At 28.5% G+C, this 26,778-nt stretch overlaps 1 protein-coding gene across 2 annotated transcripts in view; it reads left to right on the forward strand.

Moving 5' to 3' along the window:
* The first annotated feature begins 1,679 nt into the window (after window positions 1–1,679).
* Window positions 1,680–26,778, forward strand: part of LOC127280781 (frizzled-2-like) — a 216,087-nt gene continuing 190,988 nt past the window's right edge. Inside the window, exons 1-2 of one of the 2 annotated variants that reach the window (XM_051304044.1) lie at window positions 17,528–17,639; window positions 18,295–18,334. The gene's annotated coding sequence lies outside the window, so the exon portion shown is untranslated. Of the gene's footprint in view, window positions 1,960–17,527; window positions 17,640–18,294; window positions 18,335–26,778 lie in introns of those variants that run through there. The other variant, XM_051304043.1, reaches the window with a different exon arrangement.

Here is a 26,778-nt window from a genome sequence, read left to right on the forward strand (position 1 = left end):
AAGTCTTAAATAAAAAAAATGTAATTAAAAAAATCTATAAAATTTGTCAAGTTCACTTCTATTAAAATTTTTTATCCAGACATAATTCTTATAATTTTCTAATCGACGATACATAAGCAATGGTTCGCCAGTTTTCAGAACTATGACAGAACTATTGCTCTACACTTTTGGTAATATACTTCAGCCATGGTTCATCTGACTCCAGTCGATCTTCAACCAACACAGAAAAAACCTGAATTCAAATTGAGTATAGATTCTATACTCAATTTGATTCGCAACAAAAATGAAACTGGTTGTCTCATTTCGAGTTCTAAGGTAAAAGTATCAAAATGAAACAGGCAAGTTTCATTTTGAGAAAAAGAAAAATGGAAAAATATTGTGAAATAACGAATAATTTTGCACAAAAACATGAAATATAATAATTACAAAGAAGTAAATAACACGCTAGACTTAATATATTTGATTAAAAATTGCTTGTAATCGCGTAATAAAATAATAAAGGAAATATGTTTTTAGGTTAGAAAAATGAAAACATGTGTTTTGACAACAGGAACGGTACTGCCAACTTAAATAATAGCGGTAAATTTAAAAACTTATGAAATTAATTATTATCTACGTAAATAATAATAAATAATTTTTATTTAAAAACTTCTAAATATTCGTACTGGTCAAAATAATCTTTCTGGTGTTGTTGAAATATTAGAAACAATAATTGAAATACAAAATTACTCTGCTTATGATGCCAACTTAGAAATCTGAAATTCCAGCCAATATCATTTTGAATAACATGAAGTTTGTCCCATACTCATTTCGATACCCAAAAGAAAATGAGTTGCAACAAAAATGAGTCCAAGTTTTTTCTGTGAAGCTTCTTTGGCTTTCAGTCATGGTTCCTTTTCCACGCGGGATCCAAGTATTTATTACAATCAACCAAATATTTATTTGAATTAACAAAACTTTTTTATTGATTCAAACAAATTAGGTTAAATAAACTGTTTAATTAAGTTAAATAAATGTTCTCTCTGAGTGTAATATCGCCAACATCAATATCGAAATGATGCATATTATTCCAGGAAATATTAATCCAACAATATATATTGCATTATTCAATAAGAAATATGAGTAGTAGAAGGATTATCTTTGCATAATTAAACACCCTCATAAAATTGGTTAGAAAAGAAACCTTAAGAAAGTGTTTTGTGAAGCATTAAAAAAATCACCCCTTTCGCAAAGGAAAATTCGATTGATATATGCGTGAGTCTTACGAAGGAATTTGTGTTCTCCGTTTATGTGTATATATATATATATATATATATATATATATATATATATATATACGACGAGAAAATTTGCAAGAAGCGGTATGCCAACGACATGTAGGTATATATATATATAAACGAAAAGAAAAACGGCGGTCTACTGAAGAGTAAGAGTAAGCAGAGTGAGCGAAGAAAAATGCTATAGAAAGTGAAAGAGAGAAGTCAAATGGAAAAAGAAATTCACATTACTTTGGAAGACAGAAAAAGAGAGCGAGAGAGAGAGAGAGAACGAAGTCTAGAAAACCCCTTTAGCTGATGTGTATATATCGTCGCGCCTGATTTACGCATGTGCGACGTTGTCCTATCGATTTCCGGAAATTCTCCCGGCTGACAAACGGCGTCGCCAGCGTCGTGTTGATACTCGCCACCCAAAACACTTTCGCGTACCGTCGGAACCGGTCCTTTCAAGGTTAACCCACATTTCCGGCGTGCTTCTGCCGGTTTCCGGTGTTTATAGTGACCGAATTTTAATTGTCACGTCAATAGCGAACCTCACAATTTTTAGTGATATTAGATCCTTGGATTTTGTGTTAAATAGTGATCAGTGTGCCTGTCTATACCATCTGTCTAGAGCTTTCATCTCTAAACTCAGTTTTTTTTTGCCCCATCTTATCTGAATTAGTTTACAACTTGCTTCAAGGTAAGTTTTTTTTTTCCAAAAATTATTTTCACTTTTCAGATAAAGAATATTGTTCAAGAGAATTGAATTTTTCAATTGAAATTATTTTTTTTTTTCCGCCAGCATTAAAGAAAGTAAAAATAATCTCATCAAGGTCGTTGAACTTTTATTTTTATTTGAAAATTTATGTATTTCTTGGGCGCTTGAAAGGAAAAAGTTTTGTGAAGGAATATTGGTTTATATCTATATAGATATTGATGAAAAGTTGATAATTTTGCAAAGTTGAAGAGTCTATGGAGATGAGTTAGGGGGTTGTCGGAGGATGTAATACGAGACGATGCCAATTTATATATATATATATATATGTATACCTGAAACCAATTAACGCTATTGGCTTTCGCGCGATTGCTCGTGCAAATTTGCACTTCGCTAAAACTCTACTGCTATTCAATTCATGCTTTGCATATACGACGCCTTATTCACCTCAAGTTTAATCATGTGTGAGTGTAAATATTGACGAAAAACTTTTTTCCATCGATATATAGTGATTCTTGTTTTGAAATCTAAAGTTAATTGGAATTTCAAGTCTTTTTTTTTATCTCTGTCTCTCTCAAATAGGATAATAATAATTGACACTCTTGAAATATGTGTATAATTTTAACAAACAATGGATCCTTGTTTTATATATATATATATATATATACATTCAAACAAATTACGATAAGTGATACCTATAAATGAAAATTCATTTTAAAAATATTATATATTTAAAGCGCAGTGGTTAAGAATATTAATTTTTTGTATATTCAATAGTTGAAAAACAACTTTTCAAAAATTTTATATTCTCAAAAAAAGAAATATAAGAGCGAGATTCTTTATAGAAAATTCTTTAAACGAGTATATAAAAGTACTTGTTCTGTATAATATGCTTCTTAAATGTACCCCAAGAAATGCAGTATGAAGAAAAAGCTAACACAAAATTAAAAAAAAAAAAAAAAAAAAAAAAAAAGAATTTATTTAGTGATGAAAAAAACCTTTAGAAATTACTATGAGAGAGCGTTCATTACCGAGTGAATTTTCTTCTCATCAACGAAAGAACCGTTTGCCTTGTTGCTAGGAATAAAACTGATGTATAGTAAAATAGATGCTTTGATTCGTAATAAATTGAAAATATACACATATATTTTTAAATCGAGATAAATTTTTTAATTGGCTGTTAATTGTTACAAAAGTGTAGAAAATACAGTAATTTAAAGGTTTTTAAATTGCATTTTACATTTTAAATTTTGTATCATAATAATGATGTTCGAGAAATTAGCTTACAGATGGGCAACCGTTACCATGACAACTACTATCATAGCAACCGTTTCCACGACAACCATTACCATAACAACAGTTACCATAGCAACCCATAACATAGCAACCGATTCCATAACAACCGTTTCTATACTAGTTGTTTTCATAGCAACTGTTTCCATAACAACCGTTACCATGGTATTCGTTTCCATAGGTCCATAGCAACCGATTTCATGACAACCGTTACTACGGCAACCGTTACTATGGCAACCGCTACTACGGGAAATACAGAGAGAGATGAGGGAAGGGGGAAGGACTTACTGCTTTATTAGGGTCTTAAAACAAACATAACCTCAAAATTTAGGGACTTGCGGCTATATTCAGAGCCTTGAAACGAACATAACCTCAAAATTTAGATCATTTCTGGCGGGGGAGGGGAGGGGACTTGCGGCTATATTCAGAGTCTTGAAACGAACATAACCTCAAAATTTAGGTCATTTTCGACGGAGGAGGGGAAATGAGAGGAGGGAGGGGGACTTGCGGCTAAATTCAGAGCCTTGAAACGAACATAACCTCAAAATTTAGGAGGGGGGACTCCACCCTCCTAGGTCAAGAATTCTTGAAACAGCGGCGGCGGCGATATCTTTTTATAATATAGGAAGACAAACTAATTTTAGATCTGAACTTTAAAACAAAAGAAAAAAAAGACCTGTATTTCAAAAGATACGAAATCCTACATGAAGGCAGTTTGCGCCTACTTCTGTTACTGATTTTTTTTTGAAAATTATAATTCGTATATTGTAAAGATTTTTGGCATTCGCTTAATTAAGACTCTAATCTCGATGCCATATTCATTTTCTTCTGAATTTAACAATAAAATTTTTATTTAGATTTCTGAATTACCGACCGATGAAAGATATTGTACAGCTATTTCATAAGTAGATGGCGCTACATTACTTGTCACGATTAAAGGTTCAGATCAAAGATTCGATTACGACTTTTTGAATCTAAAAAGCACTTGTCCATAAATTAAAAATTATAAATTTTTGAAACTCATTTTTTTTGACAGGTATTTTCACATATTATTTCACAATATAAGAATAAATACTTACAGAAAACTAAAATTGAAAACTTTTTTTTTTTTTTTTGATTCAGAGGTCAACGTTTACGAGTATTAAAAAGTTATAACCGGTTCTTTAATCTGGATCCTCAATTATTAACAGAGGAAATTTTTGAAAACACTGTTAACTTGAAAGTATTAAATTTATCCCATAAAGTGTATCAAACGGTGCATCTCAACAATTTGATACGCATTTTGGTATAAATTTGATACTTTTAAGTTAACTGTGAAGTGATATGCATTCGAGCCGTGAAAATTGTTGAAACTTGCCCGAATTCATATCGCTCGATTTTCAAAAATCTTTGTGATATATTAATGTTAATTTAATCAAGTATTAAATTAACACCCATCCAATATTATTTTAACACCAAACGGTGTAAATATTCACTATATAATATTTAAAAAAAACACCATCTTTGGTGTTAACACTAAAAAAAAATACTTACTTTCAGTTCACTTTTGACTAAAACCGTTAACATTAGAATTATTTTTACTGAATTTCAGCCTTGAGTGTATGATTTTAAGTCCTAAAATTGACTTCATCTAGTTTTAAGATAAAAATTACGCTAGTTTCCAGGCATTTTGATTTTAAGATGTTAACGGTTTGAGTATTTGTTTTTTGTGTGTTAAAACAACGCAGCATCTATAAACTACACGCAAACAATATTGAACACACATTTTTTTGTGTGTGAATTATATAATTATTATCAATCCACTCAGAGAAAAGATATGTTTGAACCAAATGTACCATTTTTTTAATATTTACCCAATTTTTTGGTTAGTTCAAACAAAATTTGTTTAATTCTAATAAATATTTATTTGATCTAAATAACTGTTTGGTTTATTTTAATAAATTTTTTGAACAAAGAAAAAATTTGATTGAACTAAATAAACGTTTGGTTTATGCAACCAAATGTTTGGTTAACTGTATATCAATGCATTTATTTTGTTGATTTAACCAAAATTTGGTTGCTTCAAACGAATTTTTTTCTAAGTGCCCCTTAATCCAAAACTCCGGAAGATGACCGATTTTGAAACAATTTTGGTTAATTTTATAATATTTTCGACTCTATTTTAAACCCTAAAAGAAGAGTAACAAATTCTGATCGAATCGAATCAATTTTAAAATTTACCGCCATATTTTGTTGACATATTGGATCAGCCATTTGGAATTTTTTAATTCTGACATCAAATTCGGATTTAGTGACATCAAAATTCTTTAATACGATGAAACTATACATATTTTTTGAACCGTTTTGACTCTAAAAACGATTTTTCCCAAACAAAGTGGGAAGTGTTAATTAATCATTTATTAATTAATTATTTTGTAATTTATCAATTTATGCGTAATATTTGTTGATGATACACTTATAATAAAATGTTTCATGAAAAAAATCATTATTAATAAATTAACGACTAAATTTTACTGAAATTTCAATAACCGCTTATATGATAATAGAATGATGAAAGTGAAGCTCTGCTGGTTACAACGGCAGCGAATAGTTAATTGAAAATCAATGCAACTATACACATATACGATATATACAGATTGAAAATTAATGTCACGATATAGAGAAGAATGGGAAATTGAATATTTGCATCAAAAGCAGATAAAAAAAAACATAAAGATTTTCAAATCTCGATAATTGAAATAAAAAATCTAGTAAAAAAAAAAAATCGAAAAAGTGAAAACGGTGGTTGGGAAATATGCCAAATCGAGTGATGGCTTTTTCACCTCTGCTTCTTGTATATATATACTTCCGGTACCATGTGACGCTAGTAACGCCTTTTGTGACGATGGCAAAGCTAAAATTCACCGTTTGAGTATGTGTATACATATATAAAGTGTATGTGTGCCTCAAAAAGGAGGAGGCCTCGCACGTTAGGTAATTCGAAAGCAATTTGAATTAACGTACCACCATGAGAGAGAAAGTAATTACGGGGTGGTGAACGCATGAGCGTTGTCGAGTTTCTTGCTTCTGGCCTCTCCTCCTTCATACTACTAAATACGTAATGCATACATGTAATGCATGTATGTACAATGTACTCAAATATATATATATATATGTATACTTTGAGTATATATTGCAATTTGAGGTTATGTTGATTAAAATTTGCTATGCAAATTAGACGCTTTAGAGAAGACGAGGATGAGAGCAAGAAAGAGAACGAGAGAAAGCGAATAGGTTAAGCGCACGCTGAGAGAGGAGCGAAATACGCTTGAATGATGCCTCCAAGGGAAGACGCAAACTATACTGGTGTACGATCGCTTTCATCCAGCCTCATAAATACCATCGCTTATACCCCCTCCCCCCTCTCTCTCTATCTCTCTCGTTTGCAACCCCCGATTTTCAAGACTCAATGACAAAAAGGACAGGAAATGATAAATGTTCTTGGATCGTGCATCATGTGTATAGCTCTCACTCTCATTCTCTCTCTCTCTCTCATAGTGCCACTTTACTTCAATTTTTCCTCAAAAAAAAAGAAAGGTTCAGTTCATTTTTTACGTGCTCTTGATTCCTGGAAATTGCCTCGACACATCAAAACTGAAGCAAGTGCCATTTTTTATACAAGAGAGGATATAAAGATAAACAGCTTCATATTTGTCAATATATTGAACGAACAAATATTTTGTTGAAAAATCTCTTTTGTTGCGCGGCTTCATTTATATTATTCATCTCAATTATATTGAGACTTACACTTTAAATTTGAATTACACTCTTGAATTTAAAAAAATTTTAACTACTTAAAACAAAGTCTTAAACCGTGTTTGTTATAAAAAACCAACACTTAAAATGTTATTTTAAAAAAATTTTTAAATCAACGTAAATGTCTTTAAAAACAAAGGTTAATTTTGATTAGGATGATAATTAGGTGCGTTGAAATAAAACCCTATTAATATCAAGTATAAGGATAACAATTTATAAGAGATGTCTTTATTTAAAGTTGTCTAAATTCAGAAGGAGTACAAGTTTAATTCTAGTTTTATGTCTAATTGTTACGAGCGCTAGTTTGATTCTATGCGTACAAGTTTTTCTGTTAAAAACAAAGTCTTACAAAATATTGCAATATGTCGATAAAAATATAAAAATTTGTCAACATTGGAAAAATTTTGGAAAGGCTAAAATTACAATGAAAAACTTATCTGACAATTTTTGCTTTAATTACATTTGTTAATTTGACAAGACTCAAGGTTGGGTCCGAGCAATAAAATATTGAGTCCTAATCATCGTATACGTATCGTACCGAAGTCTAGACTTATTTAGTTATTTTAGTAATATTATCTTATTATCTATATAGAACTTTTTGTTGCTTTTACAGATATTATTTCGTTTTACTTTTATGATTCATATTTCATAATGACGATATGAATTTGACCATAGCTCTCAAACACATTTCTGTTGTATACTTGAATATATATACACGGAAAGAAAGTTTGTAGCAATATTTGATATTATGGTGTTACTTTTTAGTATATTTGGTTACAATTGCGGAACATTTTGGCATGATAACGATTTTCGATACTATTTTTAAGAATGATTGAGATTAAAATAAGAATATTTAATATAGTTGGAATGAAAATTTGATATAATATTTACGAAATCTGAAATCTTTTTATTGAAACACAAAAATGTCAAATTTTAATAAGCTCTTTATCAATTTTTCTAACCAAATATTTCAAATTTCGTAATTAGAATTGTATAAAATGATATAACTATTTCAGATTTTGATATATTTGATATGAAAATTGAAAAAGAAATATCAAAGTTAACGAGATTCGACGAAATTTGCCGAAGTTGAACGTTCGGAATTGCCCGATCCTCACCGAGTGGTAACAAAGACTGACGAAGCTCTTTAGACAAGCCCCTTTTTACCATTATCTTGATACAGACCTGAATTTCTTTTTATATTAATTTCGAAGATTTTACAATAAATCAGTAAAAAAAATTGTTCTTGAAAAAATAATAAAATATTTAATTATTTCCCAATAAATAATGATTTTTATTTATATTTTTAAACATGTTTTAATATCAGGGACTGTCTCGAAATATTTGTGTCGTGTCCGTGTAGTGTCGCGACTCGACACGTTTGAAAACAATTAAAAGTATCGTGGCGAGACCCGACACTTTTAAAAATTTTCAAACGTATCGTGGCACGACCCGACACAGTTAAGAAATTCATAATTGTATCGTGGCGAAGCACGATACGTTTAGAAATTTGTAATCGTATCGTGGCAGGACTGGACACGTTTAAAAAATTTCCAAAAGTATCGTGGCGCGACTAGACACAATAAAAATTTGAGAATCGTATCGTGGGGCTGAACTACACGACACAATACAAAAATAATTATGAATTTCGTGTCGCATACAATGAAACTTGTTGATCAACATCTTGACAGTTTATTAATCCTTCAATAACATTTCAAGAAATAAAATTAAAATAAAATAGATATAGATTAAATATATATCAAATGTAAATTATTAAATTTATATTATATTATATTATATTATATTATATTATATTATATTATATTATATTATATTATATTATATTATATTATATTATATTATATTATATTATATTATATTATATTATATTATATTATATTATATTATATTATATTATATTATATTATATTATATTATATTATATTATATTATATATTATATATTATTTCCACGAATTTCTGTTTTCATCCTATACTGTTTATTTTCATGTATTTCTTTTTGTATTATCAACAACTTATTGTCTAGTATGTAAACAAACCACACTTAAAATTAAAAATAATTTTGTTCAATAAAATTAATAGATTAATTTAATTTATTAACATTTTAATATTATTATGATTTAAAGAATTGAAAAAAATGTAAGACTTGATTACGAATTCAATATCAGTTTTTTAAAATTCAAAATGGCGGATCCAATATACCGAATCAAAATAACTAAAAATGGGCAAATTCGTCTAAACCATGTTACCCAGGGGTTTTCGGGGTCGCTGATTACGAATCTGACATCAGTTTTTCAAAGTTCAAAATGGCGGATCCAATATGGCGGAAGACAAAATAAAAAATTAATCAGATTGTATTAAAAACCTATTACTCGGGGGTTTTCAGGGTCATTGATTACGAATTGTGACAAAAGTTTTTCAAAATTTAAAATGGCGGATCCAATATGGCGGACGACAAAATAAAAAATTAATCGGATTGGATTGAAACCGGTTACTGAGGGGTTTTCAGGGTCGCTGATTACAAATGTAACATCAGTTTTTTAGGGTTTCGTGGCCCATGGCCGAAAGCCTTATAGTTTCACATTGGCGTCCGTCTGTCCGTAGTATATTTTGGGGCACCACAGCTCCCAAAATCAAATTTTAGGGCACAGATCCCAAATTAAAATTTTGGGGCACCACAGATCCCAAATTAAAATTTTGGGGCCCCACAGATCCCAAATTAAACTTTTGGGGCACCACAGATCCCAAATTCAAATTTTGGGGCACCACAGATCCCAAATTAAACTTTTGGGGCACCACAGATCCCAAATTCAAATTTTGGGCAAACATAGCTTCCAAATTCGAATTTTGGGGCACCACAGATCCCAAATTCAAATTTTGGGGCACCATAGCTCCCGAATTCAAATGTTGGGGCCCACAGATCCCAAATCTCCATTTACTGAATGGACATTTTCCCGAATGGACATTACATGAATGGACATTACATGTCCTATTAGTTAACATGCCCCTATAATTGACATGTTCCAGTAGTTGACCTGTCTCAGTAATTGACATGTCCCAATAGTTGACATGTCCCAATAGTTGACATGTCCATATAGTTGACATGTCCATATAGTTGACATGTCCCTATAGTTGACATGTCCCTATAGTTGACATGTCCCAGTAGTTGACATTAAAATTTAAAGCGCCACGAAACCCTAGATGTAGGCGCAATTGCGCCTAGTTCTTTTCCTATTTTTAATATTCAAAATGGCGGATCTAATATGCTGAACAATTTTTTAAAAAGGATCGGATCTTTTGAAACTTGTTACTCGAGCGTTTTTTGGGACATTTTGAATTTTGAAAAACTTTTGTCACAATTCGTAATCAATGACCCTGAAAACCCCCGAGTAATAGGTTTTTAATACAATCCGATTAATTTTTTATTTTGTCTTCCGCCATATTGGATCCGCCATTTTAAATTTTGAAAAACTTTTGTCACAATTCGTAATCAATGACCCTGAAAACCCCCGAGTAATAGGTTTTTAATACAATCTGATTAATTTTTTATTTTGTCTTCCGCCATATTGGATCCGCCATTTTGAACTTTGAAAAACTGATGTCAGATTCGTAATCAGCGACCCCGAAAACCCCTGGGTAACATGGTTTAGACGAATTTGCCCATTTTTAGTTATTTTGATTCGGTATATTGGATCCGCCATTTCGAATTTTAAAAAACTGATATTGAATTCGTAATCAAGTCTTACATTTTTTTCAATTCTTTAAATCATAATAATATTAAAATGTTAATAAATTAAATTAATCTATTAATTTTATTGAACAAAATTATTTTTAATTTTAAGTGTGGTTTGTTTACATACTAGACAATAAGTTGTTGATAATACAAAAAGAAATACATGAAAATAAACAGTATAGGATGAAAACAGAAATTCGTGGAAATAATATATATAATATATAATATATAATATATAATATAATATAATATAATATAATATAATATAATATAATATAATATAATATAATATAATATAATATAATATAATATAATATAATATAATATAATATAATATAATATAATATAATATAATATAATATAATATAATATAATATAATATAATATAATATAATATAATATAATATAATATAATATAATATAATATAATATAATATAATATAATATAATATAATATAATATAATATAATATAATATAATATAATATAATATAATATAAAAATTATATATTATTGTATATTATTTTGTATGCATATTATTATTAGTATTATTATTATTCCATAGATACTATATTATAATAGATAATACATAATAGATAAGTTTAAATTAATTGAACAATTTTTTTTCATGCGACACGACATATTTATGCAGAATTATCGTGTCGTGGCAAGTCATGATACGATACGATTCTCACATTGTTAATGTGTCTAGTCGCGCCACGATACTTTTGGAAATTCGTGAACGTGTCCAGTCCTGCCACGATACGATTACAAATTTCTAAACGTATCGTGCTTCGCCACGATACAATTATGAATTTCTTAACTGTGTCGGGTCGTGCCACGATACGTTTGAAAAGTTTTAAAAGTGTCGGGTCTCGCCACGATACTTTTAATTGTTTTCAAACGTGTCGAGTCGCGACACTACACGGACACTTTCTTAAAATTCAACAACATTTCGTGTCCGAGACAGTCCCTGTTTAATATAATTTCACCTTTCTCATAAGCGGTGAAAAATATGTCTGGTTAGTATATAAGAATGGTCACATCAGTTTTTCACATGAGCGTAAATTTGTATATGAAGCGTTATTCTGCGAATGTTATACGTATTATCGTTAGTATAGGTTAGGAATAAAAATAAGCCAATCGATGTAAAACAATGCGGTGTATGTGTGTGTGTGCATTTAAAAGTTCATATCCTCGTCTATCCTCGAGATGAGAAAGAGATAAAACTTTGGCGTAGAATCTGTTGGTGTTTCTGTCGTCATCTGTCACGACTGAACCACTTCGAATTTTTAGTATAGTTTTAACAAATTTCGAAATAATCTTTCCAAATTTTCATATAAATTTAGTAAATAACGAAGTGCGCATCGATTTAACTTACTTCTGGTTTTTCGTATAAATTTATCAATTTACGAAATAATAATTTCAATTTCTGGAATATATTTACTAAAAAGACTATTGGTAAAAATATACCGATTTTCGTTATCAAACCCAAATGTTCCGCGTTTGAAAAAGAGAATACTAAAATTTCCTATCAGATTTATCAAATATTGCTACTAAATTTCTTTCCGTGTACTGAGAAAAATATGCTATTGAATCAATAGCATTTCTGCCAAAGATATAAAAATTATTGATTCAAAAGCATATGCTATAGAATCTATAAAATATTTTACAAATCTTAAAGCATATGCTTTTGAATATGTAAGCTCAATAATATTTTATCAAATTGTGGGAAAAAATTTTCAAAAACAAATTGAATTTCGAAATAAAAAGAAATTTATGCTGTTTCTGCATCAACCGATTCAATGAGTGAACCAATTCCTTTTAATTCGAATTTAGAGAGTACCAATATAAACAAGAGAATCAGGGAAAATTTTTTAATTAACTTAAATTAATGAGAAAAAAATCATTATCAGTAAATTAGAATAGTAAGAGAGAATAGGGAAAGATCAATATTAATAGTTGGATTAATGTGAATTTTGGAAGCACCCAGTATACGCACACACACAGACAGAGACAGAGAGAATTTGAACGCGTATACGTATTTTGAGGGTGCGAGTTTACCACGTGCGCACGCGAGTAGGCGAATTGATCGCGTTTGGGGTACAATCATCCATCACCAAGTGACAGTCTCGAGCCACCCCTGAAAGGGCCGCCTGTTTCTGCGAAGAAGGGTGGACAGAGAAGAACGTTACCTATATATACAGAAAGAGAGGAGAATCGTCGACTAAAGGGAAAGGGGAGAGAGGGGGGGATAAGCAAAAAAAAGGGGGGTGGGCTGGGGATATATATATATATACCAGAAAACGTTGCACACCACCATTAACGACAGGCGACGATCCAAACGACTTCAAACAATGCTTAACAAATCCTGTGGGACGTGAAAAAAAGCCTTTTCTTCGTGTTACCTTCTTTTTTTCGAGTTTCTTCTTCATTTTGTTTCCTTTAGTCTTTAGGCTTTCTTTTTTCTTCCTTTTTTTTCTATTTTTGCTGAAAGACATCAATCCGATGTTTTGAAATTACCGACATTACTCCAAAAGCGTATTTATACCTACTGGTAATCACATGTCTAGATTTTTTTTTTATTTACAAAGCAAATACTTTGTCAAAAAAAAAAAAAAATTTCCGTTTTCATAGAAATTTTGTTTTTAATTTTTTAAAACACTCTTTTCAAATGCATTTGCCAGAGAGATGAAAGAAATTTTTGTAATATTTGCATAATTTATGTCTAGAAAAGTATAAAGAACGAAAATATATATATGTATATTATAATGTAGATTTTTGAGATTTATTTTAATTTTATATTTCCATTGAAAATAGTTATCCAACCTTATTTAATTTTTAATATTATCAGACGCCAATTTCTTTTGTTGAAAATAAGTAAACTAGAAAATAGTTAAATGACCCGACAAAGTAAAAGTTTATAATTTTACATATAGAAAAAACCAGCTCGGGAAATCTATTGTTATCTTACAGGCACAACAGACCGTGAAAAGGGGGAGATAAGGATGAACACAATTAATTACACAAAATTACAACAATTGCACTATTTATTAATTTTTTATTTTTTTTATGGGGGATTCCATATATGCCAGGAACACACACTTTGTACAGCGTGGTCTTCGGATTTGGCTGTAATTTTTTTGGTGGCTTTTACCATACAAAATACTTGCCTAACCAGAATTTTAAGTCGCCCTATCTCATAAAGAAGTCCCGTAATCGTAAATTTAGGAAAAATAGTACATTGTGCAACGAGAGCGGAAAGAAGCTGTTTTCCAGCGAGTTTTTTCCAGAGAAGATAGTTGAAAGTCCAATACTTTAAAATGGTCATAAAACAAAATTGTTTTTTTTTTCAGTTTTTTGACTATATTTTTTTAAAAAATTGCGATAAATCAATTTTTTAGTAATTTGCTGCAGTTTTTTCGTTTTTGTACGCATGCGCCGCTATAGAGAAAAAATCTGAAGACAAATTCGAGATCCTTGGAAAATTTCCGATCGACTAGGCATTTTGACACTCTATTGTATTATATTTAACAACTTTTAATAGGAAAATAGAATATAGTGTCATTATTTATAATATAAAATGTATTAAGCGTGTTACACCTCTCAAATATTTAGTATTACAAATTCTTATACGAATATTTGTTAAATAGTTTAACAACTTTCATATGATTAAGTATGTATTTATTATTTGATTGAGTCAGAGATTTATTAAAAGAATTTACATGATGGACGACTATTATCACCTGGTCTGAACATTACATTTTAAATTTTGAAATATTTCACCAAAAGAAAATGACACTAACTCGATGAACATCAGGATGAAAATGAGAGTAAAATGGCAGTAAAATGGCAGTAGACGATTCATACTCGAAAGCGTCGCTAATAAGCGGCCTCTCTTCTCGGTGTAATTTAAATTAATTAATATTCAATACAATATCCACAATCGATAATCGATACGCGGCCGTCGGTAACACAGATTCCTGAATTATCCGATGTTGGATTGATCGATGTGAAAAATTTATAGGAAAATGGCTGCCAGTAGTATTTTAACAGATCGTCAACAAAACATCATTTTCGTCTCCCTGTTGTTCTTGAATATTTGGGACTCACATCCGAATATATATATACACCAGAAAGCTCCTCCCTTGATGACTTCTAATCTCAATGATCGATAGTGATGTCCTTAACGTTTATGTACTCCGACGAGAATCCGAGATTCTCGAGAGTTTTTCATAACAAAACAGAATGACAAATCTGAACCGATATTTATTTTATTACATATTGACTATTAATTTAACGACTTTAACAAGTTATTTTTGATAATTTAATTATTTTAAAAAGAAATGAAGTGAGTGAAACAATTTATATAAATTTAATATTTTACAGCCATTATGGCTGGATTTCCATTCTGGTGTCGTTTATTTACAAATTTCTAATAATTTACAATATTTTAGGTTATTTGTACGCGACAAAATGCCGCGTTACAGTATTTATCATTACAGTTATTGGTTCGGAAAATTTTCATTAAAAGTATGAAAAATATGAGATTTTAGTTTTGGAAAGAATATTTATATTCACATTTTTCGTTGAAATTGATTTTTACGGGACCCACAGGAATTGAAATAATGGGTTTGTTAATTATTTCATTACATAAATTATTGTTGTACCTATATCGAGATCATTGACTCTCTCATCAAGTTGGTGAAAAGCGAGTGTCTCCTATATATATGTATATATATATAATTGTGCTCGATATTGTACGCATACTCACACCCCCCAATTCTCTATTGTAATCAATAAGTAGGTTATTCGCCGCAAGAGACGTGTTTCGATCAAAAGATAATTAAGGGTTATGCATAGCTTTACGTCTAATCATGGTTACAAAGGCACATTAATTTAATTGTCATTTGCGTTTATGTATCGATCATCAAAGTTGGTTGCAAGAAATTATGAAGAAAATACAGTTAACAATTAAATGTCTTGATGTTGGAAAATATAATAATAATAATGATAATAATAATAATATTATATTTGATTAGTTACATTGAGAAAACAGTTTGGTATCATCTACTAAAGATTGGTTCTCCAAAGAAAATTTTTTATTTGCTATAGAAGCGACTAGACCGTTTGCTTGGGAGAACTATATTTTTTTGTTGAATCGTTTTGTTCGGTCTATTAAATTTTTTGTTTCGCACAATTAAATTATTGTTGATGACAGAATTCCAAAATTCAAAATGGAGGACCCAATATGGCGTCTAAAATATTTAAAAATTTGACAGATTTGCTGGAAAATCTTTTCTCGTAGGTTTTTGGAGTCAGAAAATTCAAATTTAAAATCTAATATTATACATCCGGGTTCAGTTATCCTAAAAACTTCGGACTAACTAATTTTGATCGAATCGAATCAATTTTAAAAGACAAATTTATTTTTAATTTCAAAATGCTTTTAAAAAAGTATTTTGGCAATCAAAAGAGCATCAAAAAAGCTATAAAAATTGATATTGAAAATTTTTAAATTCTTATCATATATATGAGAAGGTATTATTTTATTTCATTATTTAAGAAAAAATATTATTATGTAAATGGTATTCCAAAAATTTTACCCCCTTCCCCATAGAAAATATTTGTCCAAATGGAAAAAAAAAATTACGACGAATTACTATCCAATAGAACAAATCATCAATTTACATCGATTGAAATCAACAATTTGTATTAGTCATTCATCAAAAGTTTGACATTGAAAATAATCAATATTCGTACTCGTCATTATCAAGATACTCATCAAGAAATCATCAATTATTATCGTATTAATCATCAATTTGAATACAAGATATTATTGAAAATCATCAATTTGTATTAATCATTATAAAGAGTGGGACGAGTGAAATTTTAACACAGAAGTTTATAATTTTGACAAGCGGAATTTTTCTTTGGATATTATTTTTAAACCATTTTAAAATTTTTATTTTTCCAAAAAATGAAAATTTTTCCAAATCTATAGAATATTAATTGTTTTGAATTGCATTAAAAAAATAGGTATAAAATGATTTTCAATGAAAAATAATACAAATTTTATTGTTGAAGAAATTTAATTTTAAAATGATTGTCAGTTAAAAAATTAAAATATAAAATTGTTTTAATTAATTTATAAAGTCAGAACGAAATTAGTTTTTAAAATCTCTACGTCAGAGTTAAATTTATCAGTTTTTTTTTAATTCTGTAAAAAAAGATTTTTTTGGAAGTTTGTTTAATATAAACTAGAAATAATGTTTTTGACAGAATTTGAAATGGAATAATGCGAATGAAATACCCCAGTAAAATTTTAATATTTTCTTAGCATGCTTCTAGCATACTATGGAATAAATGTCTTATAAATTATATTGGAATAGAAAATCATAGTTGGAAGCAAGTAAGAAACATTTTTTGTTAAACTAAAAAGAGAGGAGATATTTTTAAAAAATTGAATATAAAATAATACTTCAAATAATTTGTAGAAGTAAAATAATATTTGAATTTAAAAATTATTCTTTCCAAGTATAATTAAATTTCGCAGCGAATTTGGAATTATTTTTATACCTGCATCCCGAGCTGTATATGTTTACATTGAAGTACAAAGGGAACCTTAAGCCGATGGTCAAAACAATGTGAATAGAAAATCTCAACAATATTTCAATCAGTAGCAATTCGTTTATTGACCTGTTTAGACACGTGGTCAACGGGAGTGTAAATTTTGTAATTTTAAATGCGTTGTGTTTAAAATATAAATTTCCTTTATTGTTTTTTATTTGATATTTTCACATTTGAATAGTGAATATAACTTCGGTAGTGCTCGAATTTCTTTAAACCCGAACGAAAAATAACACAGGCACACAAAAAATAAAAAGCTGTTTGGCCGAGACACTACACTAGTCTATTTCCATGTATTTTTTCACGCTGAATACGAATTCGAAGTCAGAATTGACAGATTGGCTCAAATTTTGAAGATAATTCCAAAAAACTGATTGAGTATTTTGAGTTTTTTGTTACTTGCGTCTTTTTTTGCAATTATCTCAAAAATTTGAGCGAATCTAACAATTCTGACTTTGGATTCGGATTCAGCGCCAAAAAATACATGGAATTACACTATCACAGTAACATTCAAAATTTTTTTAACTTTTTGATTTTATTTTTCTTTCTGAGCAGTTTTTTGAGTTTATCTCAAAAATAAAAGCCAATCTGATAATTCTGACTTTGGATTCGGATTTAGCGTGAAAAAATACATGCAAATAGACTAGTGTAGTGTCTCGGCCAAACCACATTTTACTTTTTGTGTGCCTGTGTAATTTTAGTGTTAAACTTTTTTTTGTTCCGGGAGTGTTCGAAATTCTTAAAATCGCGATCGCTTAAATTTTTGGAAAAAGTTTTTTTTTTTTCTTAATTTAAATTTGATTTCGGGAGTTTGCGAATTTTTTTAAATCGTGTGTGTTTTTTGTGGCAGATCGTGTCATCTGAAATATTATCAATGATTGAAGGCTAAAGTTAGAAATATATTTTTTTTTGTAAATAATCAGGGGGGGGGGCTAAGCCCCCAGAGCCAACCCCCATTATTTTCCACTTTAATGATTAATTTTTACATTTGTGAAGTTCACAACGTTTATGAACAATGATTGAAAAAAAAAATATTGTTCACTCAAAAAAATAATAACTATAATTTTTTTGCCAACAAAATTATAAATTTTATTTCAAAAAAAAAAAAATGTCGGATCCAATATGGGCAGGAAAATTAAAAATCAATAAAATTTACTTACTTACTTCACCGACGTTAATTTTTTAAAGGCTTGCAAGTATTAAAATTATTAAAAATTTATCTAAATTTTGAGGTTTTTTTCGATTCTTGGTTAGAGGAATTTGAGGCTATATGCTTGTCGGATATAGTCTCAAACACAACGGTCCCTTGACCCATGTCCTTGAATTTTTAGGTTATGTTTGATCTAAGGCCGTGAATCCTGGAAACCTATTTTGAGGTTATGTTTGATCTATGATCTTGAATCCTGGAGACCTAGGATCTTGAATTTTGAGTTCATGTTCGTATTAATACTAATATAGGTAGATATATGGGTCCACAGAAAATTAAATGGTATTAAAATAAACTGCAACGCTCATTATTTTAATCCAATTTTGCTTATTTTAATACCAAAATGGATTAAAATAAGCAAAATTGGATTAAAATAATAAGCCTTGCAGCTTATTTTAATGCCTTTTAATTTTCTGTGTCATTCCATGTCGAGAGTAATCAACCTAAGACTTACCATGTCAAAAACATAGGTCTTAGGTTGGTTACTCTTGACGTGAAATTTTGAGGTTATGTTCGCTTTAACCTATGTTTTCGACATATGACCTTGATTTTTAAGGTTATGTTCATTTTTAAACTATATGTTTTTGACATGGTTAGTACAATCCTGAAGAAAGCGGCGAAATATTTTTATAATAATAGAGAGATAATTAGGTACATGCAATTGTTTTTCTATGAAAAAGTTTTAAAATATTTCATTAATTTGTTTTACAAAAAGAGTTACAAAAGAAATATGCATTAATTTAAGGGGAATAATAAAAAGTTAATCAGTATAATAAGTTGAATATATAATAGAGATTCCTAACTCGAAAATGATGAACTCGAATAGTATTTCGAACATGTACCATGGACAATTTTTTTTTTTTTTTTTTCCGTATAGCGCAGTAATATTCTTGATCACGCGAGGACGAGACAAAAGTTTGAAAATCAATATACATGACCCTGCTTACGCGAAGTCGGAGGAAAACACGACCAAAATTGGAATGCGTGTTGCCGGGTTCTCGCTGTTGGCTTATTCATGGGCTTTGTATAGTTTGACGGTGTGGATGCGGTTCGGCGGCAGGGAATCATTGTGATACGTAATGGGCCAATATTTGCGGTTCCTATACCAAAGCTTGTTTCGCTCTAAAGGGTTACACCTCGCCAATTTAAATGCAATAATAATCACATGGGTATACATATGTTCTGATGGGCGGCAACAAGCATCGAAAAAGAAAAAAAAAAAAAAGACGAACCGATATATCACAGATTTATGCGTATTATATATAAAAATAGCACGTTCACGCTAAAGTTAGCGAGACGTGATTTTTTTCGAAATTTAACAATCTTTACATAAATTTCTCTATTTGTTTTCCATATCAAATATTGTGGATATCATTTCTATATTCTCGACACTTTTTTTTTTTTGACAAATTTACTATATAATTAGAAGTTTAAATTCACATTCGTTTGAAATGCGATTCTGAGTTTTTTTTTTTTAAATGTAAAACGAAAATGACAAAAAATGTGATAATTTTTGTGATTGCAAAAATTAAAGAGAAAATATTTTAAATAATATTTTAATTTTAAATATAATCAATTGAAAATAATAAATGATTTATTTATTAATAATAAATAATAATACATTGAAAACAAAATTTATTATATTCAAATAATCGGTTATTTGACTATTATCAAATAAATATTTACTTGAATCAAATTATTTTTATTTATTTAAATAATTAAGGAGAATGGTGATCGTAACATAACCTCAAATTAAAAAAAAAAAAAATTAACTACGTTTTAAGCGCAAACTAAAACAATAATAAAATTCAATTTCAACAATTTTGGAAGATCTAGTTATACACATTTTAGAAAAAATAATATTGAGTCAAAATTTTTTCGTTAAATAATGATTTTTTAATATTTTTATTTTTTTCATTTAGAAAAGAATTGCAATTTTTATTTAATTTTTAATAAATAATAGCTTATTTCACTCCTTGAAAAATTCTCTACAATCGTGATTTTTTTTAATGTTATTAAAAGTATTTTTATTAAAGATTATAAACAAATTAAATTGATTTTATTAAATAATTTATTAACAATATACCTACTTTTAACAACAATGTAGAAATTACGATTGTAGATAATATTTCAAGGAGTGAAATAAGCTATTGTTTAGAAAAATTGGATAAAAATTGCAATTTTATTTTGAATGAAAAAAATAAAAATCATTATTTAACGAAAGATTTTAACTCAATATCATTTTTTTTCTAAAATATGTATAACTAGATTTTCAAAAATTGAATAAAATTAATTTTTCTAATATTTTTATTTGCGTTGAAAAAACATCTTTCAGTTTGAGATTATGTTACGGTCATCATTCTTCTTCAATAAATTGTATTTTAATCAATACACAGATAGCACGTAAGCTTACAGTAACCTTGCGGCAAGCTTACCGCGCAATATTGCCAACCTTGCACGGAAAACTTACCGCAAGCTTTGAATATCCCACCTGACCGAAAGCTTGCATGCTAAGCTTACCGAAATATTGCAGTGTAATGGTACTGCAAGATTGCTCAGTAAGCTTGTAGAAAGGTTGGTGGAAGGTTGTCAAATAAGCTTGCTTTGTACCTAAAAAATTTTTTTAAAATTTTTTTAAGTTTAAAGCAGGGTTATTTGGCAACCTTGCACTAACCTTTCTACAAGCTTACCGTGCAACCTTACAGAGTAATCTTGCGATAATCTTATTGTGCAATCTTGCAGTAACATTACACTGCAATATTTCCGTAAGCTTACCATGCAAGCTTTCAGTAAGGTGAGACATTTGAAGTTTGTAGTAAGCTTGCGGCAAGTTTGCCGTGCAAGATTGGCAATATTGCGTGGCAAGCTTGCCGCAAGGTTGCTGCAAACTTATATGCTATCTGGGTGATTTCTATGTATTTGAAACAATTACATTATTTAGTCAGCACAAATATCAATTGAATAAAAATAAATATTTATTTAATAATAGTCAAGTAACCAATTATTTAAATAAAATTAATTTTTTTTCAGTGTAAATTAAACTATTCCAAATTGTAGGCATATTACTATGCGTCTATTAAATTTCTTTAACTAGTGGATAAATATTTAAACTAACACAAAATTTAGAACCATTGATATTTACCTACAAAAAAAAAAATTGTGAAAGAAATATATATTTTTGTTGGATGATTGAATTACAAAAGAAATACTTAATCTGCGGTCGTGAGGAATAAAGCACAGCATATTCGAAAAAAAAAGAAAAGAAATGTTTCATTCTTTATAGGTGCTTATTTTCTTTACTCTTTAAATAATTCGATGGCACATATGGATCTGATTATTATTTTCTCTATTAAAGTAAATGGATGACAATTTTTTTTTATTTTTTTTTTTTTAAGAGCATTGTTCTGTTTTTTGTCATTAGTTGAAAAAAAGAAAATAAATCTTATTTTTACAAGGAGAAAATGGTTATTTGGGACAAAATAACATAAACAAACGAGTAAAATCAATTTGTAGATTTTGTGCCACTTGTATGGCAGGTTATAGCAGCAGATGGAAGGTTTGTTTAGGATTTCGTGGCTTTCATCAAGGAGAAACTAGGAAGGAAAGGGGCGCGCCTAAGTATATGGGAGACACCAGCAGTAGTGTCTTCCTTATGTCTATTTTCTACTGTCAAAACAGGAATATTCCGCAGAGCATAATGGCAACGAGAGAGACACTATATACACGCCATTAATGTTCACTCTAATGACTTGGAAATGTCCAGAAAACTGGAACCCAAGGAACCATTTAGTGTCACTTTTGTTTATCGAAAACAACCCTCTATATTATAACTGACGTCGATTTCTGTTGTCTAAACACCATTATGTCGTAAATCGTTAATTGACAACGGGGAGTGATGAACGATGAGTACATCATTATTTCGAACTAAAAAAAGAATGACAAGATAACATATAAAATAACTACTAAAGATGCTGACTAATTTTTAATATACTTTATATACATTTTGAAAAAAAAACATTTATTTAATTCAAACAATCCGTTACTTGACTATCAAATAAATATTCACTTGAACCAAATAATTTTTATATTTGAATTAAATAAATTGTATTTGAATCAATAATTTCTGTATTTGAAACAAATAACATTTAATTGGTACAAATAATAATTATTTAGTATATTAGACTCTGAGACAAATATATTTTTATTTGTGTCAAATAAATTTTTATATTTGATTCAAATAAAAATTTTACTTTCCACGAAATAATAAATTTCAAGTACCAAATAAAATTTTCATTTGCGAGACAAATTTTGTATTTAAATAGTTATTTAAGAGATTTTTTATTGAATTCAAATTTTTGTTTTTAAATTTGTTTCAAATAGAAAAATTCTCTGCGGATGTTAAAAAAAGACCCTCAGGAAAACTTTAACCCTTTATATCTAAAAAAAAAGTAGAAAAGAAAAATACCAAATTTAAACACGCGCGTATTTGAAGAAGTTATCAGTATTCAAACTAAAAATAACAATGTACAACTGGTCTTACTATTTCCTTTTTTTTTTTTTTTAAATAGAAAAGTTACCCCTTGAACATGTGACACAAAAAGTCCGTAGGGCGTGCGAGTTGTTCTCAAATGTCAGTAAACAGACAAGAGGTACTGTCACTTTCAAACATTTTGCTTTGAAATCAAAACTGACAATGCGGCCATCATCAGGAAAGTTTTTCTCGGATGTGGCGATACGTTATCGATACGGGTTTTGTCGATCAAAATTAAAAAAAAAAGAAAAAATATTTCGCCAGCTGCTGATTCTCACACCCTTATATATATATATATATTTTGTTCTCCCCTTATATACATATATATATTTATCCATACACAGTATAATATTCAAGGCGTTTTCATCGTCATGACTTGTCACATTTAATCCATTGATTATAACCACATCATCTAGGGATATTTCAAGCGCTCAAATGAAAGGAAAATTATTCATGAAAGGTCTTCAATTTCCCCAAAGGAATTTAACAAACTTTATTATGGACGTGTCACTATATTGGTTGAATGACATCTAATCGAATAGGAAAAAGAAAAAATAAAATTTCGTTTAAAAATTTTGTTATCTTCCCGAATTATCTATTTTTTGATATTAATTGTATTGAATTATAAAATTACAATTTTATTACTATTTTAAAAATTATTTTTAAAAATAATAAATAAAAGAAATTATTCTTTAAATATTTTAAATTATATAAAATAATGAAATAAATAAACTCTATATATTAAGAAATTATTTTAAAAAAACAAAATTATTTTTCAAGTAATTTTTTGCAAGAAATTCAATGGGTAAAATGCAAAATAAAATTGAAATAGTGACGTCAAATTTAGACTATTTTTGGGCCCTCGAATTTCGCATTTAAACATAGTCCAAAGTACTTTATATTGAGAGACAATAATTCCATAAACGTTTAGAGTTGAGCATAACACGGAGGTTTTTGGGTTCGCTGATTACGAATCTGTTGTTAGTTTTCAAAAATTCAAAATGGCGGATTCAAAATGTCGGACAAGATTTCTAAAAATCGACCAGATTAGTTTGAAACTTGTTACTCAGGGGTTTTTTGGGTCACTAAATACGAATCTGACATCAATTTTAAAAAATTCAAAATGGCGGATCCAATATGGTGACTGAAAAAAATTCAAAATTAATCAGATTCTTCTGAAAAATGTAACATTTGGTCTATTTTGAATTTTGAAAAATTAACACAGGAATCAGCGATTTCAAAAACCCCCAAGTTACAAGTTCCAACCGGATTTCAGCGATTTTTAAAAATCTTTTCCGACATTTTGGATCCGCCATTTTGAATTTTTGAAAACTGACGCCAGATTCATAATCAGCGATCCAAAAAACACCCGAATAATGAAAATTTATAAAATTTTTCACTTTAAAAAAATATATTTCTTTAAAAATTGTTGATCATAAAAGTTGTGAATTTCAGCATATCGTAATTTTTAAAATAATTTCGTAATATATTTAAAAATTTGTGTGTACTCTCCCCTTAACAGAAAATAAAAATTCAACTATTTTTTTTTTTATAATTATTTATTCAATTTAATATATTTATTTATTATTTAGAAAAATTTATTTATAAATAATTATTTAATATAAATGTAGATTGAGGTACTTCTTTTATTATGATGCTGAAGTACGCAATGTTTTTTATGATCAACGATTAGAAATCCATTTTTATTTCAACATGGAAAATTATAAAATTGTTTACTTAAAAAAATATTTTTTTTATCTAATTTGCTGATTAATAAAAAAACTACAAGTGATATTTTTCAGAAAAAAAATTATAGAATTTTTTATTCTAAAAAATTATTTCTTTAAAAATTTTTTATCATAAACATTGTGTGTACTTCAGCATCGTCTTTTATTCAGCATCATTTGTTCATCCTTTTGAAAGTCAGAAAAAAAAAAAGAAATCAGCAACGCAGATAAGAAAAATTACCAATTCTTTTTTATGTAACTCGAGCAAAATTCATAACGCGTTAAAGATAAAATCTGTTACCTTTTCATACGTATAAAAAGTGTTCATTTCCATTTCAAGTACTCAATGTTTTGCCCGAAATATCAGATATCAAGATAGTTGCTATAATAATTTTGCAGAAAAAATGTAACCATTTTTTTTTGTTATTTATATAAAAGAATAAATATTTATAAATATTTATTTCTTAAAAAAAATTGTAAAATGAATATAATTGCAAATAAAAAAATGTATATTGCAAATACTTAATCTCTTGACAGAAATGATAGTCACGAAAAATATATACTCTTTTTTTTTCCTCACTGGACAATAAGCAAATACAAATTTTAGTTGATAAATCAATGCAAATGGAACGTGACATAGGTATGGTAATTTGAGTCAGTAGAGACGCACTTTCTAATCCGTTCAGTGATGATATAATCCCTGAATTTATCCCTGGTTCAAGCAGGGTTACCCATCCAATCCTCGTGGGATCCCCTTGTCAAAAATATTCAAAATACAGATAAGGGAATTTTGTCCCAAGTTAGAAAAAGTTAAAAAAAAAAAAAAATATCAAACATTAATAACTTAATAAATATATATATTTATTAATACTTTTTAAATAAATAATATATTAATTTCATAAATTGTAATAATTGTAAAGTTTTAAAAATTGTAAATATCTGCACGCAGAGATCAAAACATTAATATTTCTTGTATTTATTAATAAACTAACTCTTTATCATTATTATTTATTTATATTTCTATCAGAAAGATATATATTTTCTTTTATTAGAATATTCAATTTGAAATTCAATAAAAAATCTAGAATCAAATAAATAAAACTGTTAGAATATTTTTAATTTTAAAAAACTTTTCAAGGAGACTTTTATTATATCTTATTTAAAATAATTAAACATTGAATCTTTAAAAAACATCTTTAAAAATTAAATCCAAGTGTTTTTTATATTATTTTCACTAAAGGCTTTTGTTAAACAGTTTAAAGAAAGATTCCATTTTTAAATATATTTATAAAGGTAAATAAAAATTTCATATTTTTAAAACTCAAACTAAACTTTTTGGGATAGAAACCTAAAATTTTCTATTTATTCCTACGGTAATAGAAATTATTCCAATTGTTCTATACTCAGTCCGAAATCTTAATTTTCATTTTTCTCCTTGTGTAAAAAAATAATAATAATAAATAAAAAGATTAAAAGTAAAAAAGAAGAATGTGGTAAAAGAATTTAAAAAATGCGAAAATAAATTCTGTGTAAAAGTTTTAATACTGTTCTTCGCTACATGTATTTAACGCATTACTGAATAGTCAGTCTGTAAATTTGAGGCAATAACAATAAGAATTCAACGAAAATTCATATACGCAAGTAATGTACAAAAGTATTAACTTTCATCTTTTTCTCTCATTTTCTTTACCTCACTTGCATTGTTTCTTTTTTGAAAGGTTAAGCAAACAGGAAACGGTTCTTTTTAACTTGAAACGCGCGTTAAACAAAATCCTCACCTTTCGCGTTTCTCTATCCATTTGTTTCATATATATATATATATACTTTTCCCACTTCTCTCTTCTTTTTCAGAGTTTCCACGTTTATTTT

This window comes from Leptopilina boulardi, unplaced genomic scaffold (genome assembly GCF_019393585.1).
Source record: "Leptopilina boulardi isolate dan_hultmark-lab unplaced genomic scaffold, ZJU_Lbou_2.1 LbouV2_25, whole genome shotgun sequence".
Taxonomy (NCBI): domain Eukaryota; kingdom Metazoa; phylum Arthropoda; class Insecta; order Hymenoptera; family Figitidae; genus Leptopilina; species Leptopilina boulardi.